The sequence below is a fragment of the Carassius carassius genome, chromosome 1 (genome assembly GCF_963082965.1).
Source record: "Carassius carassius chromosome 1, fCarCar2.1, whole genome shotgun sequence".
NCBI classification, from domain to species: Eukaryota; Metazoa; Chordata; class Actinopteri; order Cypriniformes; family Cyprinidae; genus Carassius; species Carassius carassius.
In genome coordinates, this window is record NC_081755.1 from 6,555,833 (window position 1) to 6,564,369 (window position 8,537).

The window sequence follows — 8,537 nt, forward strand, 5'->3', positions numbered from 1 at the left end:
CTGTTCATTCATGTTAATTAAAACATTAATGTTAACAAAACATCTCATTGTAAAGCATTACCATAAATATTTATTCATCATACTGTTGAACTTGACCGTATTTTCTCTCTTGGATTACATGATCGCTGCAGATTCATATTGCAGTTGATGGTGTCGCCATAGAAATGCACAATCCTCTCGTAATTAGGCTAGCTAATGCTAGGTACACACCAAAATATTTTTTACATCTTATAAGATTTTCAAAATGTAATAGACCACAAACATGAGGATAAAAATTCCTAGGTTTAACCGTTTTGTTCCTATACTGTGTGGTGTGCCATGATGTGACAAAGACAGCGCACCACACAGATTTTCAACCAGAGTCTCGACTGAACACAGGAAATCTCGCGAGACTTCAGAATAAGCATGGCGGATGATATGCAGGAAGAAATTGCAATGATAGTGTTTGGAATGATTTTATACACGACACGTTGTATAAACATTTGTGCTGTTGCCACAAATCAAAAAGCTGATCCTCCATCTCTGCTGTCCACAACAATTTCACTTTGTGCTGCGCCATGACGGCTTTAGTCTTCCATCATCTCGCTTTCTGATTGGATACGGTTTCGTTTCACGTGATATTATCCAGAGCGTGCATGCATTTGTCCTAGGGATTCCCCCCACACATCAGGATTCTGATCGTAAATATTAAACGTGTTGAATATTTACAATTCGCGATCGGGGCGTCTCCGATGTTCTTCCGATCAGGTTCAACACTCTTAACACACCTCACTCACAGCAAGAGAAAATCAGATAAGATAATCTGTAGAACCAATCAAGATAATCGGGACATAGCTATGATTGTCGGAAAGGGGGGAAATCGGCCCAAAATCAGAACGATTTTCTTTTGGTGTGTACCCAGCATAAATTTATGACATGGCTAGAACGTAGCATTCAGCAGGTCCAACCCCAATCATGCACACCTGAACAAGCTAATCAAGGCATTTCAGATAACTAGAAAGCTACAGGCAGGTGAGTTTGATCAGGGTTGGAATTAACCTGTTTTCCTTGAATCTTTAAAATCCCATTTTACAGAGGTTGATATTGCAGCAACACGTAATCGTTTTAGTTTTGTGCGCTTTGCTGTCTGCTTCTCCTGACGCACCAATTCAGTGCATTTTGCAGCAGAGATCACAGGCTGGGAGGATGACAGCTCGAATGTATTTCTCGTTGATTGCTGTTTTTTTGTGTCTGTTTGGATACTTCAGCATAACTCACGCTATTCAAAGACGAACCACAGGTGAAATATCTGTTAATCTCATTACAGAACCTGAAGAAATGCAGAAATAAGTGACTTTCAGTCTTTGAAAGTAGTTAACCTAGCTTATGAATTAGTAGGTTTTAAACCGCTTTTGATTTGAAGCAGACAAATGTATACACTTAGTATTTCGGATTGAGACCCATTGCAAAACCACACATTTACAAATGCTGAAACCGCACTTCCCTTATAATCCTCTTGAATTCTCTAGTGGATGGTTTCTGTCCGGAGAGGCTGATGGTCGAACCATCCCATCGAGGATGTTCCTCTGATGAAGACTGCCCTGGAGGGCACAAATGCTGTCGATTTGAATTTGGGCCTGTTTGTGTGCTGCCTGTTTTCAGTGAGTTTCAGTTAATAATAGATTCTAAGGCTAAACTCACACACACATACTAGTAACGCTCTGGATTCAATGTAAGTTCTAAGCAGAGAGTTTGCCTTTTGTTGTTCTCCTCTGAAGTCGGATTGAAATCATCCCTTGGGATGGTTTTAAGGACCGGATGGATTTACAAAATAAAGAGGAATAATACTTTGAACAGTGGTTCTCAATTCCAGTCCCGGGGACCCCTTGCTCCGCACCCTTTACATGTCCCCCTTATTTAACACACCAGATTGTGATCATCAGCTTGTCAGGAGAGAGATCCATGAACTGGACCAACAAGCTGATGATTTCAATCCGGTGTGTTAAATAAGGGAGACGTGCAGAGCAAGAGGTCCCCCATGACTGCAATTGAGAACCACTGAATTGGAATGGAATTCTTTCTGTAGGTAAAACTTGCTATTCACCAACCCTGATCAAAGCCGCCTACCTCAGATTTTTCTAATGATCCCAAAGACATTGATTGGCACTGGTTAACATGCTCAGGTGTGTTTTGATTAGGGTTGGAGCTAAACTCTGCAGGAACATGGATCTCGAAGTCCAGATTTGAGGATCTCTGGTCTATATGCACAAACTAAAGCTGACTATCTGTGTTCACGCAGTGAAGCCGGGTCAATGTCCCATACCGGAGACGATTCCACTGTGTGCTGATAGCTGTTTCAATGATGGCCAGTGTCCTGCCACACAGAAATGTTGCCCAACCACCGGTGGCTTTGCATGCAGTGAACCGCGTGGCCAGGGAAGAGGTCAGGCAACATGCCATGGAAGCGGCTATGGCCAGGGACAGGGAAGCGGCTATGGCCAGGGACAGGGAAGCGGCTATGGCCAGGGACAGGGAAGCGGTTATGGCCAGGGTGCGGGACAGGGAAGCGGCGCTGGCCAGGGTGCGGGACAGGGAAGCGGCGCTGGCCAGGGTGCGGGACAGGGAAGCGGCGCTGGCCAGGGTGCGGGACAGGGAAGCGGCGCTGGCCAGGGTGCGGGACAGGGAAGCGGCGCTGGCCAGGGTGCGGGACAGGGAAGCGGCGCTGGCCAGGGTGCGGGACAGGGAAGCGGCTTTGCACAGGGTGCGGGACAGGGAAGCGGCACTGGACAGGGTAGCGGAGCTGGACAGGGAAGCGGCGCTGGTGCAGGACAGGGAAGCGGCGCTGGTGCAGGACAGGGAAGCGGCTTTGGCCAGGGTGCAGGACAGGGAAGCGGCTTTGGCCAGGGTGCAGGACAGGGAAGCGGCTTTGGCCAGGGTGCAGGACAGGGAAGCGGCTTTGGCCAGGGCGCGGGACAGGGAGGCGCCGCTGGCGCGGGACAGGGAGGCGCCGCTGGCCAGGGTGCGGGACAGGGAAGCGCCGCTGGCCAGGGTGCGGGACACGGAAGCGGCTTTGGCCAGGGTGCGGGACACGGAAGCGGCTTTGGCCAGGGTGCAGGACACGGAAGCGGCTTTGGCCAGGGTGCAGGACACGGAAGCGGCTTTGGCCAGGGCGCAGGACACGGAAGCGGCTTTGGCCAGGGCGCAGGACAGGGTAGCGGAGCTGGACAGGGCGCAGGACAGGGAAGCGGCTTTGGCCAGGGTGCAGGACAGGGAAGCGGCTTTGGCCAGGGTGCAGGACAGGGAAGCGGCTTTGGCCAGGGTGCAGGACAGGGAAGCGGCTTTGGCCAGGGTGCAGGACAGGGAAGTACTTTAGTTAACATGAGCTAAGCAAGAACAATCCTTCTACAGCATTTATTCATCTTAGTTCATGGTAATTTCAACATTTACTAATGCATTATTTGAAACAAAGGTTGTGCTTGTTAACATTAGTTAATGCACTGTGAATTAAACAATGAATAACTGTATTTTCATTAACTACCATTAACAAAGATTAATAAATACAGTAATACATGTATTGTTCATTTGTTTTTTCATGTTAATTAATTCATTAGCTAACATTAACTAATGGAACCTTATTCTAAAGAATGGAATGATATTCCGGACTAATATGAAATACCACTGCCTCCTTTCCTCTTGAATTCTCTAGTGGATGGTTTCTGTCCGGAGAGGCTGATGGTCGAACCATCCCATCGAGGATGTTCCTCTGATGAAGACTGCCCTGGGGGGCACAAATGCTGTCGATTTGAATTTGGGCCTGTTTGTGTGCTGCCTGTTTTCAGTGAGTTTCAGTTAATAATAGATTCTAAGGCTAAACTCAAACACACATACTAGTAACGCTCTGGATTCAATGTAAGTTCTAAGCAGAGAGTTTGCCTTTTGTTATTCTCCTCTGAAGTCGGATTGAAATCATCCCTTGGGATGGTTTTAAGGACCGGATGGATTTACAAAATAAAGAGGAATAATACTTTGAACAGTGGTTCTCAATTCCAGTCCCGGGGACCCCTTGCTCCGCACCCTTTACATGTCCCCCTTATTTAACACACCAGATTGTGATCATCAGCTTGTCAGGAGAGAGATCCATGAACTGGACCAACAAGCTGATGATTTCAATCCGGTGTGTTAAATAAGGGAGACGTGCAGAGCAAGAGGTCCCCCATGACTGCAATTGAGAACCACTGAATTGGAATGGAATTCTTTCTGTAGGTAAAACTTGCTATTCACCAACCCTGATCAAAGCCGCCTACCTCAGATTTTTCTAATGATCCCAAAGACATTGATTGGCACTGGTTAACATGCTCAGGTGTGTTTTGATTAGGGTTGGAGCTAAACTCTGCAGGAACATGGATCTCGAAGTCCAGATTTGAGGATCTCTGGTCTATATGCACAAACTAAAGCTGACTATCTGTGTTCACGCAGTGAAGCCGGGTCAATGTCCCATACCGGAGACGATTCCACTGTGTGCTGATAGCTGTTTCAATGATGGCCAGTGTCCTGCCACACAGAAATGTTGCCCAACCACCGGTGGCTTTGCATGCAGTGAACCGCGTGGCCAGGGAAGAGGTCAGGCAACATGCCATGGAAGCGGCTATGGCCAGGGACAGGGAAGCGGCTATGGCCAGGGACAGGGAAGCGGCTATGGCCAGGGACAGGGAAGCGGTTATGGCCAGGGTGCGGGACAGGGTAGTGGAGCTGGCCAGGGTGCGGGACAGGGAAGCGGCGCTGGCCAGGGTGCGGGACAGGGAAGCGGCGCTGGCCAGGGTGCGGGACAGGGAAGCGGTGCTGGCCAGGGTGCGGGACAGGGAAGCGGCGCTGGCCAGGGTGCGGGACAGGGAAGCGGCTTTGCACAGGGTGCGGGACAGGGAAGCGGCACTGGACAGGGTAGCGGAGCTGGACAGGGAAGCGGCGCTGGTGCAGGACAGGGAAGCGACTTTGGCCAGGGTGCAGGACAGGGAAGCGGCTTTGGCCAGGGTGCAGGACAGGGAAGCGGCTTTGGCCAGGGTGCAGGACACGGAAGCGGCTTTGGCCAGGGTGCAGGACACGGAAGCGGCTTTGGCCAGGGTGCAGGACAGGGAAGCGGAGCTGGTGCAGGACAGGGAAGCGGCTTTGGCCAGGGCGCGGGACAGGGAGGCGCCGCTGGCGCGGGACAGGGAGGCGCCGCTGGCGCGGGACAGGGAAGCGCCGCTGGCCAGGGTGCAGGACACGGAAGCGGCTTTGGCCAGGGTGCAGGACACGGAAGCGGCTTTGGCCAGGGTGCAGGACACGGAAGCGGCTTTGGCCAGGGCGCAGGACAGGGTAGCGGAGCTGGACAGGGCGCTGGACAGGGAAGCGGCTTTGGCCAGGGTGCAGGACAGGGAAGCGGCTTTGGCCAGGGTGCAGGACAGGGAAGCGGCTTTGGCCAGGGTGCAGGACAGGGAAGCGGCTTTGGCCAGGGTGCAGGACAGGGAAGTACTTTAGTTAACATGAGCTAAGCAAGAACAATCCTTCTACAGCATTTATTCATCTTAGTTCATGGTAATTTCAACATTTACTAATGCATTATTTGAAACAAAGGTTGTGCTTGTTAACATTAGTTAATGCACTGTGAATTAAACAATGAATAACTGTATTTTCATTAACTACCATTAACAAAGATTAATAAATACAGTAATACATGTATTGTTCATTTGTTTTTTCATGTTAATTAATTCATTAGCTAACATTAACTAATGGAACCTTATTCTAAAGAATGGAATGATATTCCGGACTAATATGAAATACCACTGCCTCCTTTCATTTTTCATTTAAACATAATAATAGCAGCAGAAATGTACTTAGTTCAGGGAAATGTTCAGGGAAATGCGGGACAGGGAAGCGGCGCTGGCCAGGGTGCGGGACAGGGAAGCGGCGCTGGCCAGGGTGCGGGACAGGGAAGCGGCGCTGGCCAGGGTGCGGGACAGGGAAGCGGCTTTGGACAGGGTGCGGGACAGGGAAGCGGCACTGGACAGGGTAGCGGAGCTGGACAGGGAAGCGGCGCTGGTGCAGGACAGGGAAGCGGCTTTGGCCAGGGTGCAGGACACGGAAGCGGCTTTGGCCAGGGTGCAGGACAGGGAAGCGGAGCTGGTGCAGGACAGGGAAGCGGCTTTGGCCAGGGCGCGGGACAGGGAAGCGCCGCTGGCGCGGGACAGGGAGTTTTCCATCACAGAATACAAATAAAAATTCTTTCACAACTTCAAAATGTTATGCTTTACCCCTAATTTTTGTAGTGTAATAGGTAGAATGTCATATGACCATACACACATGCAAGTTATTTCACTGGGTCACTGCTACAAGCATTTATAGGAGAAATGCAGGTAAAGTAAATGTAAAACAAAAAAATGTAACATACAATATGTAATTTACCTCTGAACAAACTCCAGCGTTGTGGCCGCTTCCACCTGATATTCAATATTGAACACATAAAAACTGGCAAACAAGACTGCCAAGGCGGTTGTAAAATCTGGAATTGGAGGAGAATGTGGGACTACAACACGTCCCTCTATGGACAGCATCCACATGTTCGCAGACCGCACAGTTTCTCCTGCAATCAAACATAAAACAGTAGTTGATCAATATGGGGATTTCAGCTGACCCTTTTCACTTTTGTCCTGTGAGGAATTAAAAAATGAATCACATGACATCTGGTACTTTATTTGGAAAGCAGTGCTGTTAGAGTTGCCTTATTGTATTTGCTATGTACACTTAATTGTATTTATCTTCAAAAGCTGATTTCATCTAATTAGAGTTTCACCTAGCATAATGAGTCTTGGGGTGGTGGGAAGGGAGAACTGTGCCTCAGCATCAGCAGTCAGGAGTTGTAGTCACCTATGAGTATTGAAAAATGAGATTAACAAACAAATAATGGTTTCAATATGATCATGCACTGTATATGTAATGTGCAAACCAACAAACAAGTCAAACCTAATTTACAATATTTTAAAAAAGGAACTGTAAACGTTGAAAAAATTTAATTTTTTTCTCAAAACATATTTACAACAGTACTTCCAAAAGACAAATAGCGACAAAAAAAACTTACATCAGCAAGGAGAAAAAGACTGTCCTCTGCTTCTTTGAAATATGCCATCATGACCAGCATCGCTACAAGACCATCGGTACCCTCTCGGTCATTCTTAAAGGCTTCTATCAAAACACTTTTAACTTCTTTATTCCACTTCATAATCTGAATATGGAAGAACTCCAGAAGCCTTTTCGCATTTTTATCCAAGTCATTCTTCAGTTTTGAGAGCAGTTCAATGCCAGTGAGTGTAGTAAAGTGGAACAGTAAGAACTTAAAAGACAGGAGAAATGGCCACTTCTTACTTATGTCAATAATGCTGAGGGGTGGATCTGAATTTATGTCCTCTCGCTGTTTTGCATATGTGATTCTCATTAGCTCCTTTAAAGTCCCTCTCTCAGTTGCTCTTGGCCCCTCTTGACAGATCCACCATCTCTTTTCTTCAAGTGATGCAGATGATTCCCCCTCTGGGTACTCCTGTGGTTGCCAAGTAATGCATCCATAACTATCAATTTTAGCACATTTGCCAGCAGATGGCTGGTCATCACCACTTGCATCTGGGCTTCCTCAGACGGGACAGTGTATTGCCACGGTTGACATATTCAATTCTGGTCTTCAGCTGATTTATTAAACTGAAATATCCACATCCAATTATTTCTCCTTCCTCTGTTTTGTCTAAAAAGCTTCCTGGATACTTCTGGGTTATTCCTTTGGCTACTGCTGAGCAGTCCTTGCGAGATGGGTTTAAGCAATGTACTCTCATTGAATCAACGATGACTCTTACCACGTGTCGGCGATCCTCTGGCTCTGGCCTCTTATCAGCATCAATCACACAAAGCAAGCATCATTAGAGTTTTGTAGACAGTCTACACCCATGTCCACTACAGGCACCGACTGATACTGCTCCACAACAAAATGCACACATGACCGATTAATCAGTATGAGCACAATTTTTCCAAACATGTAGCCTATGTCATTTTGTTGTACTACAACAACCATGCTTCTTTTGTACATTGTCCCTTTGAATGTGAGAGATGTTGTTTCAAGACTATGCACTGGACAAAGTATTTTGACACTGACAGCATTCTGAATGCCAGTCTGGTAAAGCTGGTCATCAAACTTAGTTGTTTCCCCTGTTTGAAGCACTGGAGGAAATTAGATCAACAACCTCCCTCAGCTTGAGACACAACTGCCAAACATCATCTTCAAGTGGAGTTTCAATCCTGTCCCCAATCATTAAAGGAAGAAGTTTTACAGCATCCGGCCGTATCTCACATGGTTTGTTGTTAGCATCCCTGTCTTTGTATGGAAAATTTGATATAATCCTGTTTAACTGGCAATAAGTGAAGTGTTTCTCAGCTGTCACCAAGTGCTTTATGTACAAAGCTAGATCAGCAGAAACAATTCCCTAAAACAGGTCATGACCCAAACAGGGAGGGAGATCTGGCTGACAAACATTATCATTAAC